Genomic DNA, 18,202 nt, shown 5'->3' with positions numbered 1-18,202 from the left:
TGATGGGAAATACCCTATTAAAATGTTAAGACAAGAGTTTCAGAACTTATATTTTTGGTCATTAATTGCAATATATGTGTATATATGACAGGATTTATTCAGTTAACTATGCGTGACTTTTTTGTCTCACATTCATGAAATATTCACTAGTCTATGAAGCTCTACTAGCCTACTGCAGTGTATAGCTTTGTGTCCATTTTATTTAAAGGCACACTATGTAATTTTTCCATGTACATTTTATCCTGAGGGCCACCTGCTTGTGTCTATGGATTTGTGATTGCTTTGCACCACCAAATCAAGTTACAGATCAAGTTACAAATCTGTAGAGAGGTTACCCCGCTCACAGGAAGAATGCATGTTTTTCAAGATATTTTTGAACAATAAAAATACTATTGAAGAAATGGGTAACAGTAGCTGTTGTAACAATGCTGTTCTTGTGTCCTTGGGCAAGACACCTCGGGCCCCAGTGTCTGCGTACATTGGTGTATGAATATGTGTGTGTCCTTGATGCGCTTTGAGTGCCTTGAAGGTGAAAAAGTGCTATATTAAAATGTGACCAAATGTGACCAAAATGCAAGATGGCTAAGTTAATGTCATGCTGTGGAATGTTCCAATTAAAGTAACAACATCACATTGAAGACTGTGGAAGAGCTTTTTTTTGGTGTCTAAATAGATTTATAAGGCCAATTTAGAATTTTATGTATGTAAATATTTATTTGTGTTCTGAATGGATTATAGCTTAAAAGGTGGAAGAATGCAGCCAACATTATGCTAATATAGTTTACTTCAGTTGCTCTTGCTCAGTTTTAACATGCCCAAGAATGAAGTTTGAGCACTAGCACTAATGAGAACAGTCTTCTGTATTTCTTTATTGACAGTTGTTGCCAACAAACCCCACACAGAGCTAGCTGTTGCTGTTGCACTAAACGCCGCAGAATTGGGTGGCAGTATAGTGAAAGGATTGTGTGTTATTTATTGTGGGTTGACACTGTGATGGCTGCAGCTAAGAGGTGGGAGGATGCTTTCAATTATAGGCTTCACAGGCATTCTGAGACACATTTAGAGGAAAACAAAAGCGGGCCAGACAAAAGAGAAGGATCATTCATGGATAAAGCGCTACAGCTAGCAAACAAGTCTGAGATGTTTTGGTAATTAACGCAGTAAAAGCAGGAAGCTAACTGTCTGTTTTACACTATTGTACATAAGCCTGTCACGATATTTACTATATCAACATTTTGTTCAATCTATGAAAGTCAGAACAATATTTTTGTGGGGTCTGTATTTATCGTGTACATTTTCTTTGCACCACTGGGATTTTTATTTTTTTTGGCTATATTAAGCTGTAAAAGGTTGAATTAATAACTTATATGACTCATTACAGATGCAAACTAAATTCTTAAGTGTTTAATTCTGCTATTTATTTTTTTCAGCTCATGAATCTTGTACATTCAGAATAGTGTCTATGGTTTAAATCTGCTCTTGGGTTATTGTGTCAGTGGTGTAAATTAATTTCAATATTATAGTTTATCCTGTATATTTACTTCAGCAATATATATCGAACTTCAAAGGTGTATTGGTACATCCTCGGTATAGGTCGACACAACCCTACTCCCAAGCCTAAAGATACAATTAAATAATGTAGATTAATGTAGTACAATTCACATTGTACTACAGATACTACAGATACCACACATTACAGAACCAAAACACTTTTAAAAAAATGCTGACTTTTGTATTTAGCATCTTAAAAATGTCCAATGGTTTAACATTAAGCTAACTTTAAGGTTTAACAACACAACCTGAGCTCTGTACTAGCTATGATTAGACTTGTCATTAAAGTTAAATCCCTGTCCATGCAGATGAGCAGTTGAGGCCAGGTTACAAGTTAGATCCGTGGAAGAATTATTTCCAAGCATTTCTGAGCAATAAAAACACCTACATTCAAATAAATGTAATATGGCCATGACTTCTACCTGATATAACAATCAGGAAGATTGAAATGAGTGTTTACTGACAATCTTGAAAACAGAATTTCTCACACAAGTGTGAAAGATGCTAAATATGAACTGTTTTTGGTGAGGGATCAACTTTATAACATGGTCAAAGCTTGAAAAAGTTAAATTTGCATAACATCCTTTAAAATTTTTTGTATATTGTGTCTTTTTATGGATGAAAGAGAGACATCTTGTATTTGGGGGAACATATAACCCTTCAGATACAGATGGTTCCACACTGACTGACCTTCACTGCATAGGCCTAGTTTCTCACAGCCAATCAGAAATGACCATAATGAGCGGTTCAAAATCTTTATAAAAAGTAGCACTATTCTGTGAAATTAAGCCAGCCTACATAACAGGCAGTATTATGAGCCCAGACAGCCCCCATCAATGGACATCTCAGAGTATGAAAAAGACCAGCGCTTCTATTCCCTTGGGCATTTTAGCTTTTTGTTGTATTTGGAATATCTAGTACTTTAAAGGCGCTGTACCAGATTTTTACCATCTTAAAACCACAAAAAACAGAGCTAGTTCTTTTCATACGGTTTGCACTGGTCCAAAGTTACTCCTCATTTATGTCATGCATTCCAAGCATCCTAATTATTCACTGTGATGAGTTTATTTAGTACCTTTAACACATTTCAAAGACCAGAGTTTTACAGTGGGAATCATACTACTAACAACTAGCATTCTAACTGTGCACTTCCTGATTATTGGACAATAAAACACTATAACTAAATGCAGGCACTACACAATGGACTTAATTTAACCTCAAGAGTTTGTACAATATAGTGCTCAAGTGCTTGTGCAATATATCTGGGACAAGATAAATTTGATTAGATACTTTTTTTTTAGATACACTTTTTTTTCTCTATAAGACAAGTCCAACAAGTAAATAAATCTAGTTACATTAAAATGAATGACTCTTATTAGGCCTGGAGTAGAGTCTCCTCCTGCTTGTTTCCATGGAAATGTTGTTCCTTTGGCTATAATCTTTCACAGTATGGCATAAAATGTATCTGTCTGCATGGAGAAAGTTCTTAAGTATGGTTTCAACTTTCTATTTGCATAGAATCATGTGCCACCTCCAGAGGGTTACATACTGTGCCTTTAATTAGCTATTATTTTTTAGTTAATGAAGTTTAAGTATAATTCATCAGACATTATTAAATGTTCTTTGTCAATGATCACCAAATTATTGTTTATTATCTAATTGGTTGTAATAGCCTAGAACCAATATCCAAAATTATTTAATATTTCATTTATTAATTTTGTAGTGTACATCAGTGACCGTTCTTCTTTGGTCATGATTAACAGGCAGTTATCTGGAATTTCAAGACTTGTGTCTATTTTCTACAGCAGATTGGTTTTGAGAGGGCAGAGATGAGATGCAGGAAGTGTGATGTGATTGGCCGTCGCTAGGTGACTGTGACATGGGTGAATTGATCAGGCAGATTAGGGGGTGGGATGGAGAGGGGACAGACAGGATTAGAGAAGGTGCTTGGTCAATACATGTGTGCAGTGCTCAAAATGTCACAGCGTCTGGGCAGGCATTCAAGATGATTCAACACGACCTGAGCTGAATTTAAACATTTTATATATTAGAGGTGCACTATGTATCTTTTCTGGTGGAGGATTGGTCACCTCGTCTCTATGGAGATGTTACTGCTTTGTCTACAGGTGGTTTTCATTAAGTGCCACATATGAAAGAGGGCAACAATGTGAATCATTGAAATTGTTGCATTTAAAATTGGTTTCGCTGTGCGACCCTCATTTTGGACATTAAAATTACTGTAGATCTGAATCATATTGTAATGTCTTTTATTGAAGTTATGTTAGAATTTTCCAGAATACTTGCAATGAAAAAGTACTTATGCTTAAACTTATGTTCAGGTGGGGCCAGCATAAATTGGTCTGAGGACCACATTTGACCCCTGGGCCATAGTTTGGATTTCCCTTGCAACCTGTTTGTTGCCATGAAATCTGTCAACCACACAAAAGTTTGGGGGAAACTTGAGAAAAGTTTCTTCTGTGATGAAAAAAAATAAATAAAAAAAATAAATAATTAAATTAAATAATTGCGAGACAAGATACTATATATATATATATATATATATATATATATATATATATATATATATATATATATATATATATATATATACACATACACACTATGGAACATTCCATGCAGTCTTCATGGAGACAAGCAGGGGGCAGAAAAATTATACGGTCTATCATTAAATGATAAATTATTTTTTTACTATGCTGTTTGATTGTTTTTTTATACTGTGTGTATTTCTTGATTCTAAAGGTATAGTATTGGCAGTAGAAAATAGCTCTAAAGGTAACGAATCATGTTCTAAACATCATATGAGCCATACTTGAACCATACACACAATGCAATAAATCACATCTTATAATAGATTTAGCATGTTCCCTTGAGCTCCATCTCCATGTAATTCCTCATCCTATGTGCTTGTAGTGATCAATACTCAGATATAATTAAATCTGACCATAGGTAAGAACAAGTATTCAATATGCCCCCAGCTCATAATCCATCTCTGTCCACTAGAATATGATAAGAATTGGCATGTTATAATTATAAAAAAATAAAAATAACCTCAATGGAGCGCGCAGAGCTTTATGCACATCACGCTCCACTGGAGAGGACACATATGCCTCACTTCCCCAAGTGTGCTCGCGAGGAAATCTTGAAAGGAAAAATTACAAATATTTGACAAATATTTGGGGCTCAGGTGGATGGAAACCAGATTTGAAGAGTTTCTAAGTACAACAATAAAAAAGGTTATTTCAAAATGAAAAAAAAAAAAAAAAAAAAAATTGTAGAAAAAGGAATTTAGTAAAACCAGAACAGAGAAAGAAAGGAAAGAACCAAAATACCCTGGAAAAAACTAAAATAAAAAAACAACAGAAAACAGAGGAAAGAGAAGGTTTCTATAAAACATCTGTATGATAAAAGTCCATATAAAACATAATAGACAATAGAAGAATTCACACATAATTAATACTTTAAAAAAAAAAAGCCTTGCAATGTACTATCAAGAGCCAAAAATATGAATTCATTCCATGAAGGAAAAACGCACTTACCTGTATTTTCATTGATCGCACGAAAATCCTTCTAACTTTGTGACAATTTTTCAAAACAGACATATCTGTTTATCCAGTCGACTTTCCTTGCAGCTTTGTGTCTTTCCATCTGTTTTTATTTCTTGGTATTGTCTTGTACAAAGTTACAATAGTACATCCTTATTTCCAAAAAGTGTCTGAAATAACTAGAAACTGCTGCACTTATCTCATTCCCAACACAGTATTGTTACAGGAAGTTGTTCCCGAGCCTGATGCATGATGGCAAAGATAAAGTCAAGGCACTCTATTGGGGCGAGTGACAGAGGCTATTTAGGGACGACAGGAAAACCGACATTTCCTCCCCTCTCTGTACACAGTGAATGAACCATGGCAGGGGGCACTGTCTGTTAAGTGAGATTAGGAATTGTGCTCAGGAGAATGGATACTTCATTGGAAATAAAGAGATATTTTGGGATTAGATTTATTGAAAAGTTAAAGGTATTTGAACAAACTTTGTCTTGCCCCAGTAAGATATATTGTATAATCAGCTCTTAAGGTCAAAATATGTCCGCTGATGATCAGGAAATGCACGTTGCTGGTTGTTGTTAGCTTTACCATGATAGCAAATTCCACTCTGGTCACTGAGAGTTGTGAAAAGTGCTTATAAACTCATCGTGGTGAAGAATTTGAATCCTAGAAATGCACAAGGTAAATGAGAAATAACTTTGGTTACCAGGTACTGAACTTTTAAGGTCTAAATATTTTTATGATATAGTAATTGGGTCTGTCTTAAAAACGAACAGCACTAGTTCATTTTAAACAGTTTGCAGTGGTCCAAATGTATTCCTTACTTACTGTAGGTATTCTGAACATCCTAATTATTCACCATGTTGGGCTTATAAGCACTTTTCACAACTCACCACAGCAGAGTTTTGCCATCACAGTAAAACTCACAACAACTAGCATGCCAATGTGAACTTCCTGATTATTGGACAACAAAACACATTAACAAGATTACAATTTCCCACACATCGTGCTTGTAATAATAAGTGCTAAGAAGGAAAAAAAGGGGAACTGAAACTCATGACACTAAATATAATAGATCAAAGAAGTTAATATTATTCATAGGAACACCTAGGTTTTGAGTTAATATTATGTAAAAACCCAACCCCTGTTTTAGCACAAGGCTAGATCACTTTATTTAACTAGAATAGATTTCCATAAAGGTCTTAAAAGGTGCCATTGTTTGCAGTGGCCCATTCCTCACTTCTTAAGTGCATTTCAAGCATCCTAATTACTTACCATAATGAATTCCTAAGCAGTGTTCACAACTTTCAAAGGCTAGAGCAGACAACAAGCACCTGTCTCATTTTGACCTTCAGCTGATTTCCCAATATAGTCGAGGCTTTTTTTTTTTTTTTTTTACCTTACAGTATACAAGGTTTATTATATATGCCCCCCCCCCCAAAAAAAAAAAAAATAAAAATCATTATGATAATAACAACAACAACCTAAAATGGCCAACTAGGTGCTCCTGACAAAAATCCTGAATAATTCAACATTTTAGCCATAGCCTATGGTATTACCAAGTATTACCAAATATGGCATTACCAAATTTGGTTAAATGTTCATTACTCCGACAAAGTGATACAAGCAAGTTCACCAGAATTCTGAAAATTAAATGTTAAAATGTATGAATACATTTTTGCATAAACTGTTACAAGCTTGTACAATTGCATAACTAAGTGACGAGCCCCTGGCACAATAAAATCTACCCTAACTGGAAACGGGGCCTGTGAACTATGGACAATGTATTGACATCAGCAGCATGTGACAGCATTTACCCCCTGACAGGACATAAACAAAAGTCTTTAGTCAACAGTTTTAGTCATTCATGTTTCCTCCAACTTTCTAAAGTACGCTGACATAGCACAGAGGTGGGGTCACAAAATATTTCACAGTGTTTTATTACCTCCCCTGTTTCCTCTGCATACCCTTCCAAATGGCTCTCACGTTGGCATCACTGGGTCCATATTTCAAAAGCATATCATTTGGCACAGACCTATAGGTGCAAAGGTCGTCAGCCAGCATAATGAACCATATAGCAAACCATAGCATACTTTGTTCAGAGTTTCCTGTCTAAATGACAAGCTAGCACGAGATGGAAAGTTAATATGACTAACAAACAGCGGAAGGGCGTGCTTTCATTGGGGTGTGTGCCAAAATGTGGTAAGCAAATGTCCACACAGCTAGCTAGCATGCTTCAGAGATTTTTGTAATATTTGTTGCAATTGTTGGCAGGTTGTGTCACAGAGTTTGTTGCCTGACCAACAGATCTCTCAGTCTTTACTATGATTTTAATGTATCCCTCTTTCAAAAATATAGAATGCATAAGTTGCATAAGTTTTTTTTGTATTACTGACGGACCACCTTTTTCTAACTGGATCTGATCTGTCTTGGACTTGCAAATTTTAATAATCCATAAAGAAATGACCTGGAGTGAAATTTGCCTGGAGTTTTGTTATGTTGCATTTTGTTACATTTCATTTTTTCTTATGTTTAACACACAAACCCCGCATATTTAAGCTGAGTTCTTCTGTCAAAAAGAAACCCCTGTTCCGCCTTGTGTTGTCATGTGGTAATACAGGAAGTGCTTGACTATTTTTAAACTCCACACACATTCACTTAAATCATTTAGATAATTTCATCCCTGGAATTACCAATCTCTGCAAAACAAAAGGTAAAATGTAGCTGTTGACTTGAAAACTACCTCTACATGACATGACAAGGTGGAACAAAGCGTTCTGAGCTTAAAAGATGTAGACAGACTAATATTAAAGGATTACTCAAAACGTGTGAATGCAACAAAACACAACTCCAGGTATGTTTCTGAGGAGGTAACAACATTCTAACATAGCTTAAAAGCTCTCAAGAGTCAATACTGCATAATAAAGGACCGTTAATACCAAAGAACAAGCAAATTGTAGTTAAAATGTTATCACATTTTAATTATAATAATTCAGATTTACAAATATAAACAAACATAGCCTTCTGTCTAAGCATGTTTCAGGTTTAAGATGACCATTCTGTCACCATACAACTGCTGCACCCTGCAAATAGATGCTGCTATAGCCATTCTAATGACAGCAGTTAATATGCTAGCCTCGTCATCTACCATCATGGTTAGCATTGTCAGCATTGCTATCATTCATCGAGATTCCCCATGCAGTGCTGGCATTGATGAGAACGAAGAGAATGAAGGATCACTTATTTATTATTTATTTATTGATGTATGAATATATGGCTAGTTTTTGTTTGTTTTTTTCTTTTTTGATAGAACATAAAGCAGTGTTACATTATTATTAATGTATTAATTAATTAATTAATTTATTTATTTATTATTTTTACGTAATTTTTTTGTTACCAAGAGCATGTGGTTTAGTCTGTCACTGTATTTTAAAGGCCAGATACTTTGGTATGGCAATCCCACATCACAATATTGTTTACAGGACTTGTGTGTTACTCTCTACCACCACTACATTAACGTCATTACTGGCTCAACTGTATATTTTTCAGAATCAGATGCAATACTGTGTGCTCTATTTAATTCAAAGAGTTTCTAAGAATTGGCTGTGTTTGGGTGCATACGCAGAACATCTGGCTTTGGTGGTTCTCTCTCTCTCTCCACGGCTGTTGAGGGTTGCCTCGAGTTTCACATGTAGCCTACAGCATGCTCATTAGCACAGAGAGATCCTGTTTACATCCTGAAAATGACTAGTAAAAAATCAACCCAATTTTGAGACATCTTAATGTGTATGTAAAAGTTTTGAACAGTAATACAAAAGAAACTTAACAAAAATGCATGCAAAAAACAAAACAAAAAAAACAAAACAAAAAACAAAACAAAAAAAACATTTTTGGTAACATTGGAAACATAGACAAGAGAGCATATGAAATTAAATACCAAGAAATCCTGTCTAGCTAGTGTTAAAGTAGGTGGTATTACACATCTGTAACATTAATAGTTAACACATAACATATTTAGATCACCATGTGACCTTAGCATATTAAAATGTTACTATGCATGCATTCTGCTAATAAAACTACACACATCACGTTTGTGAAATTGTAGTGTATTGCTATGTATCCTACTTTTGTATACTTATGGAAAACTCTTATGTGGGAGCATGAGTGATGTAGGCTTGTGGGCTGAGCATCAGACAGAATCATGCTGCTAAGAGTAAGGAAAGTACAAATAGCACAAGGAGGAGATTGCTACAGATTACTAAATATGCATGGATGACATTTAAGACCACTTCAAAGCTCCTACTCTTTAAACTAAGGCTTAGTTACATATAGTGAAATTCTATTGTCAACATAGTTTGTCCCACATTCTAGCAGGATATCAGCCAGATAAAAGAAAAGGCACTTTATACAACGAATAAACAATGACACCAAATGCACTTGATATTTACTTGAAGTCTCTAAGATCTTTTACTTCAATAAATTGCAAAACAGTTTCTAAAGATTAAGACATCTCTGTTCCATTATCCCTACTAGTTTTAGAATGTGGTTTAAAGATGCTATGTGTTTCTTTTGTGAAAAAAAACAACAATTTGATTTCCATATTTTCTGTTGTGAATGTGGGCGCCTCCTCCCACCTGTAGATGTAAGCGTGACTTTCAGCATAGCATGCAGCCATCAAAGCTAATTGACTGACTGTGCCAGTCACAGAAACTCACCACACCCACCAACCACCAAGAAGTTTCAATATGACATAACCCGGACTATAGCAGTTGATATGGCACTATTTATTTTACACTTCGGCTTTGTACATGGAACTAGAATTATGAATATATGTAAGCAAAACAGATCCAATCAAATTAAATGTCTATGAATACATTTTCAGCAGAGGGCGCAAGGACTGACTTTGCCGGTGTACTGCAACTGGAACTGCACTAAAATAACTGGACCTGTTATTGTTGCCTAGACTTTAAAAACACGGAGGAGCTTCATAGGTTAAGCTGGGTGTATACACTGTACAATTTTGGCTGTCTGTGATGAAAGATTTCTGATTTCTGAAGCTAGGCTTCTAATCTGCACCATTTGCCCCTCTCACCACCACTAACACTCACACACATACATAGACTGTATAAAGAAGTGAACTAAGTGAGTGTGACATCACCCATAGCGTTCAACTCCACCCAAATAAAGTTTGTCAAGGCTAGCAGTTATAGGGGCGAATTTGGAGCCAAGTTCCATACTTGGAATTTCGAGTATCATTGCAACCAAAGAACCAATTTGAAGCGAGCCTGTTGAAGGTAATGCCCCTTCCCATGCTCACTTCCTATTTGGAACTTGGTGGCTACCAAGTTAGCCATCTCCATTTATATATACAGTCTATGCATACACCGCATTCATAATAGGCAATGTGGGTGAAGTTTCTTGCCTAAGGACACAACCACAGGTTTTGCCACTGACACCCCACTATAGGACCTGGTAGTCCCAGCTGTCTCCCATCCCAGTACTAATCAAGCCCTGCCAGCCCTGCATGGCTTCTAAGATCACCACCAATTGCGCAAGTTCTCCCACTTAAAACGATGAGACAGGCCTGCAATTTTCTTCATAGGTACACAACTATGAGAGACAAAATGAGAAAAAAAATCCAGAAAATCACATTGTCTGATTTTTAAATAATTTATTTGCAAATTATGATGGAAAATAAGTTATTTGGTCAATAACAAAAGTTCATCTCAATATTTTGTGATATACCCTTTGTTGGCAATGACAGAGGTCAAACGATTTATCCAAGTCTCCCCCAGGTTTTCATACACTGTTGCTGGTAGTTTGGCCGATTCCTCCAGGCAGATCTCTAGAGCAGTGATGCTTTGGAGCTGTCACTGGGCAACACGTACTTTCATTTCCCTTCAAAGATTTTCTATGGGATTGAGATCTGGAGACTGGCTAGGCCACTCCAGAACCTTGAAATGCTTCTTAGGAAATCCCTCCTTTGTTTCCTGGGTGGGGTGTTTGGGATCATTGTCATACTGAAAGACCCAGCCATCATCTTCAATGTCCTTGCTGATGGAAGGAGGTTTTCACTCAAAATCTCATACATAGGCCCATTCATTCTTTCCTTTACGCGGATCAGTTGTCCTGGTCCCTTTGCAGAAAAAAATAGCCCCAAAGCATGATGTTTCCACCCCCATTCTTCACAGTAGGTATACTGTTCTTTGGATGATCAGCATTCATTCTCCTCCAAACACAACAAGTTGAGTTTGTACCAAAAAGTTCTATTTTGGTTTCATCTGACCATATGACAGTCTCCCAATCCTCTTCTGGATCATCAAAATGCTCTCTAGTAGACTTTCGACGGGCCTGGACATGTACTGGCTTAAGCAGGGGGACACGTCTGGCACTGCAGGATTGGAGTCCCTGGTGGTGTAGTGTGTTACTGAAAGTAGCCTTTGTTACTTTGGTCTCAGCTCTCTGCAGGTCATTCACAAGGACCTAGGTGTTGTTCTGGGATTTTTGCTCACTGTTCTTGAGATCATTTTGACCCCACAGGTTGAGATCTTGCATGGAGCCCCAGATCGATGGAGATTATCAGTGGTCCAGTATGTCTTCCATTTTCTAATGGTTGCTCCCACAGTTGATTTCTTTACACCAAGCTGCGTACCTATTCCAGATTCAGTCTTCTCAGCCTGGTGCAGGTCTACAATTTTGTTTGTGGTGTCCTTTGACAGCTCTTTAGTCTTGGCCATAGTGGAGTTTGCAGTCTGACTGTTTGAGGTTGTGGATAGGCGTCTTTTATACTGATAACAAATTCAAAAAGGTTCCATTAATACAGGTAACGAGTAGAGGACAGAGGAGCCTCTGAAAGAAGTTACAGATCTGTGAGAGCCAGATATCTTGCTTGCTTTTAGGTGACCAAATACTTATTTTACCAAGGAATTTACAAATTAATTCATTAAAAATTCTACAATGTGATTTCCTGGATTCTTTCCACCCATTCTGTCTCTCATAGTTAAAGTGTACCTATGATGAAAATTATAGGCCTCTCATCTTTTTAAGTGGGAGAACTTTCACAATTGGTGGCTTACTAAATACTTTTTGCCCCACTGATATATATATATATATATATATATCAGTACTATATGCTGTAGTAAATATAGATGATAAACAATAATATTGAAACCAAAACATAAGCCAAAATGATCTCTCAAAAATGATTCTAGTTGTTCAATATAGTTAAAACATTGCAATAAATAAATGACAGAATGCAACACTTAAGTAGTTATATTGTGTCTATAATGAGTCATAGAGGTACATAATACAGCCCCGAGTAACAACCTGTAGCGTAGGTAACAACATGGATGACAGTGTCAGGCAGACAAACATAAAACCTGACAGCAGACGCAAATATTGAGGTCCAACGCTACATGGTGGAGCCAAATACGGCAAGGCTGGCGGAACCCCTTCAATACTGGGAGAGACAGAAAAATGCGTATCTAGAGCCCATGTATATGTGTGTATTTATATAAGTTAGCAGTGGCATTCTTGTGTATGCCTGCCTCATCTCTGCCCTGTGAGCAGCTGTTTTCCGCACACATATACACACTGTGTGTGTGTATATATATATATATGTACACACACACACACAGTATATCACTACAGTATACATGTTTTGCATACTTCTTTATTTTGTTGACAGTTTTATTCACAGACTTTCTGCAAACACACACACACTTCAAATTCATGCAAACTGATATTTTTGCGTCCAGTAGATGCGCCCATTCAGCAAAGTAAAACTCCCACATCTACATCACTAACAGTAAATGCAACAATCGAAGTACAGAAATACCTGGCAGAACCAAACATAGACAGGAGGACCCACTGCAGTACTGGAGAAAGCAAAGAAATAAATGTCCACATTTATTCACACTGGCCACCATGTACCTTTGCACTCCAGCTTCATCTGTGCCCTGTAAGAGGATTTTTTCTAAAGCAGGAGAAATCCTCACAAAAAGCAGAACCGCCTTAGTCCTGATTCTTTAGAGAAGCTACTTTTCTTGAATAAAAAACAATGAAAAATATTGGGGTTTAACTCTCTTTATATAATTAGAAGCACTACTACAAGTAACACAAGTGCATTCCTATTTCTAATAATGTGTTTCACTGTGGTCCTGTCACTGGTTTTGTAGTACATTTGTTCAATTGATGGCGCTGAAGTGGAAACTAGATTGCAGTACATTTTATTGACCTCTTGATGGCGCCATAGAGTAAATAAATCCTGATGAAGTGTCGATACATGTGCCGGCACAGTTGACTGAAAGTATGGAAGCTTCACGGGGCTTCATCTCACCTCAAGTGTACCGTATTTTCCGCACTATAAGGCGCACCTAAAAGCCTTTAATTTTCTCAAAAACACACAGTGCGCCTTATAATCCGATGCGCCTTATATATGGATCAATATTGGTCAATTATGACACCCGTAGTCAGGAGGTGTCGCCGAAGTAATAGCGGTAATAACCCTTTAAGGACTGAGCACACTGTGGGCCAGTATAGCTCACCTAGACCTAGACTTTTATTATTTTTTAGCCATAAAAATCATGTTAAATGAAGTATCAGCATTTGCTGCATTTTTTCCACACAACTACTTCTATTTTACACATCCATCCGTATTTTTTCTTTTACGCGTCGAATAAATGAGTGGGAAAATCCCCGCAGCACCGCGCTCTCATTCGTCACCTTCAGGACAACAGAGGCAGATTACCGTAATGATGGTAAAATATTTAGATAGCCCCGTGTCTCCGCTTTGAGACGCCGTTTGAATTTACATGAGAGCACGACTGGGCGCGGAGTTACGCTGCTGGAAAGTCCGCAACCGCGAGTCTAACGGCGACGATAGGATCCGACGCTATAGGGATAATGGGGAGACAGCGCCGGGCGACATACGCCACAATCTGCCAATGGATTGCGGATGCCTGGGCTGATATATCAGTCTCAACTGTGGTCCGAGTTTCACGAAGGCAGGAAATGTCACTGAACTGTTAAGACAACAGCAGCGACACGGATAATGGCGATTTTGACGAGACGGAATCGTGCACTTTGAATGAGCTCGACCAACTGTTCAACTCAGACACTGAAGAGGAAGAACGCGACGGATTCGTGAATGAGGAATGAACTGAAAAAGTGAGGCTTTACGTGTTTCTTTCACGTGTTTACAACTAAACAAGGCTGGGAGATATTGTGAATATGGACATTAACGTTTGAACAACGTTGAGTTATTGTTATTACGTTGCACTATTTCGAGAGTTACTATATTGTGATGCATTAACTTGTTTTGTGAGTTTGACTGACTTATCTGACTGTTTTGTTGACATTCCCTTCAGCGCAGCTCCATCTCGTGGATGCGTAACACAACCCCAGCTACTACAGTAGTTTATATTCTATGCGCCTTATAATGCGGTGCGCCCTATATATGAAATTTTTTTAAAATAGGCCATTCATTGAAGGTGCGCCTTATATTCCGATGCGCCTTATAGTGTGGAAAATACGGTAACTTAAATACAGCTAACAAAAAAAAATAAAAAATAAAATAACACAAAACAAACAGTCTCTGAACTAACTGAAGGTCTACAAATGTCTCAATTTACAAAGTCATAAATACAAGTATCATACAGATAGTGCAAAAAAAAAAATGGCATGCTGTTCTTGGCAGAACCCAGCAGCCAGGAGTGGCAGTGGGCAGGTCCTTTTAAAGGGGCGCTGCCACAGGTGGTAGGTCAGGATTGGCCAGGCTCTTGATTGTTGCTCCAATCAGACGCAGGGCCTCCTGTCAATCAGCAGCCAGCTGGGGGAGCACTACCTGGAGAGGTCCATGGAGAGATAGCAAGGACAACACATAGGCCTTAAGCGCTAGATCCATAAGGCTGTAACTTAGGGGTATGATTCTCGTTTGGGATTGCGAGAGGTTCTGGGATCATAATACCTAGTGATGGTAAAACCGAAACCTCATGAAACATTGAACCACTTTGAGACAACTGCACTGAAAATGACACACTGCTTCAAAACATTTGACACAGTTAGAAGAGCGACACCTGCTGGATTTGTCTGTAATGCACTTGTGTGGATGTGACGTAAAGCTTTTGTGAACCTCGCTTACCCCCTTCCTCTAATCCCCACTCCCATTTTCTGTGACTTTTATCTGAATGAATTTTATCACTTCCATTTTATTTTTATTCTCTTATAACTTATTCTCCTGTTTATTATGATATTGTTTCACATTATTTTGTGTCAACTTGTGTTTAAATTAAGTAGCTTTTCCCTCTTTGGTGCAGCTCACGTTTTTTAAATGTGCTATACAAATAAAATGGCTACTTTCTCATAAAAAAATGTACTTTTCAAACTGGTGTCTTTGTGTCCTGTACTTATATGTTTGCATTAGTTTTACTCTGACTTGGCCAACTAAAGAGTTTGCAGCTACAGAGGCATTTTAAGCTGGAAAAATTGGAGAATAAAATGATGTGATTAAGCAACTGGGATAGTGATTGTGCAACTGTAGATTTTTCTGAAATTGGAACATTTTTGGGAAAGGTGAGATACGGTATTTATAAAGTTTTAGAGATTTTCTCTTGAGCACAAATCAAACACTTGACTTTATTCAGGCTTATTAAGTCAAAGTGCTCCCGTGCATATGACTGTGCTCTTTTTGGCCCTCTGTATCTCTTCCTTACTGTCTCACTCACACTCTATTTCTACCACTCAAACTCACTCCCAACACTTACCTAAAACTATGACTGTGTATTATATAGGCCTAGGTGTATGTTGATGTGAATCTGTGTATGTGGTGGAGTGTATCTTGTGTTATGTAATATGGCTGTGTATATAAATGTATCTGTACTAGGTGTAATCTGTTCTTACCTGTTGTATCTTACCTGCTTTAAGATAAACTTTCCCTTATTGAATAACTAGTATAGTGTTAGAAATGTGTCAACAAAATCTCCTCCTCTCAAAACCCACAATTCTTGGGGGGATTCAGACTCTTTTAAAGCTCTGACACAATTACAAACCACCCCCATCAAAATTCCCACAAAGCGGCTTGAAACCGTAGCTCGACACGTATCTCTGACACTTCTGACGTAACGAGGCCTCGGTTTGACGGTCACGTGATTTGTGGCGTGGTGAAGCGCGTATCGAAACAACGCTCGGTGACACTTCCGCTTCATAGGGTCGGTACAGTGTCGAGCTGAGAGGCTCAAGCGTAACATCTCTAATAATACCCTATCCCACCCGTTAATTAAGAGTAATAATGTAATAGGTTTGTATTGGGTAAGTTATTTTTAATTGGCTTGTCTTTCCAAAATTTGTACTGGTGTTTGGAGATTCGGTGTTGGAATGTATAAATATGTCACATGTAGATGATGTTTTAGGGGCTTTCGTGTGTGATAAAAATTCTGTGTCTTTGTCTTTGAGGGAACAGCAGATGGGGATGGTGAACAGCCTGATCAACTGCACACCCTTCCCTGTCGCAAGTTCCTCTTGTCTCCCAGGTTCCCCAGCTCCAGGGATGGGGCTCGGTTCCTAGCGTGCCTGGCCAGTCTCAGTGGAGCCTAAGGGTAGGGACAGAGCGCACTGGTCTCTCCGGCCGGTTTTACCATGTCTTCCACCACCTAATCTTTAAACATCAATGTAAGTACAAATTAATTATTTCAGTTAATTACAGAACTAGTTTGTAACTTAAGGGGGAGGGTGTTATGGCCCTGGGCCTTAAGTTCCTTTTTGTTGTTTGTATTTATATATTTTGTTTACCGTGTGTGTTCCCAAGTCTTCTTTTTCCCCATAACATGGCTGCTGGATCCCTGGGCCGTGATTGGAGGACAGTCTTCCAGCCTCGCCCACCTTCAGCCACCTCCTACCCCATTTAAGAAGATTGGGGACACCTGTTTGGGGCTGTTAGCCTGGAGTGGCCAGTCTGCCTTTGTGTGTGTGTCTCTTTGAGGACAAGTCACTACAGGGATAGTTACTTTTATGTTATGAGACACTTGTTGTCAGTACTGACTGTTTGTTTGTAAGATTTTGTCATTGTGAAATTTGTGCTTAGTTACTTTATCTTTGTTTTTGGTTTAAATCCTTGCAAGGTATACTTTGTTTATGTATGTTTAGTTTCTTTTTGTTTAGTTCACCCTTACATTCCTGTTAATTAAATTATTTTACCATTTCCCCATCTTGGTTTTCTTTTCTTGTTACTTCCCTTCCCCACATGAGCTGGGTCGTAACAATTGTTATGTTTAGGGAACTAAACATGTATAAAGAAAAGGTTCCTTGCAAGGATTTAAACCAAAAAACTAAGGTAAAGTAACTAGCACACAAATTCCACAATAACTCTTACAAACAAACAGAGTCAGTACTGACAACAAGTGTCTCAAAACAAATAGCCACTACCCCTGTAGTGATTGGATCAAAGGAGACACACACACCCACAATGACATGCTGGCCACTCCAGGCCAGTACCCCCGAGCAGGGGCTCAAATCACATCATACTACAGAAATATACCACAAATGTTCCTACTAGTGCATCGAAAATATACTGAAGACAAATATTAACTCACAAAAAACTATCGTTCCATCTCTAAATTGGTATAGTTTTATTGTGACAGGCTTATATACATACAGGTTGGAGGTGAAAGAGCTAACTGCTGTGCCACCGTGCATTTAACCCACAGTAAACACAAGCACTCCATCCATTTAGTCCTAGCCATAATTGATCGCACAGCATGAATGAAAGCCATGATACAATTTTTACATATCTTGTAGTGTGACAAGTCTTATAAGGCAAACTCGCCGTTTTGAGCTTTCTATGTTATAATATTGTTCCCTCATCATAAACTTGCCTGAAGTGGTTTTATATGTCAGCCATACATTCCTGAGTAATCTAGTGATCTCTCTCAGTCCCTATTCGAATCCTCATTGTATGATTAGCAGGACAAAACACATACACACATTCATGTATTGATTTTTGTTAATGTGGAGCCCAGGGAGGGTGGGTTGTTCACCATGAGCTGGGGATTGGGGATATATTTATGTTTTGGAGTAATTTTTGTCTTTTTAAG

At 37.8% G+C, this 18,202-nt stretch overlaps 1 protein-coding gene across 3 annotated transcripts in view; it reads right to left on the bottom strand.

The window, feature by feature from the left end:
- LOC117386524 (RAS guanyl-releasing protein 2) overlaps window positions 1-18,202 on the bottom strand; it is a 93,090-nt gene that overhangs the window by 69,542 nt on the left and 5,346 nt on the right. The window lies entirely within an intron of this gene.

Source organism: Periophthalmus magnuspinnatus, chromosome 18, assembly GCF_009829125.3.
Source record: "Periophthalmus magnuspinnatus isolate fPerMag1 chromosome 18, fPerMag1.2.pri, whole genome shotgun sequence".
NCBI classification, from domain to species: domain Eukaryota; kingdom Metazoa; phylum Chordata; class Actinopteri; order Gobiiformes; family Gobiidae; genus Periophthalmus; species Periophthalmus magnuspinnatus.
This window is presented reverse-complemented; position numbering and strand designations above follow the sequence as displayed.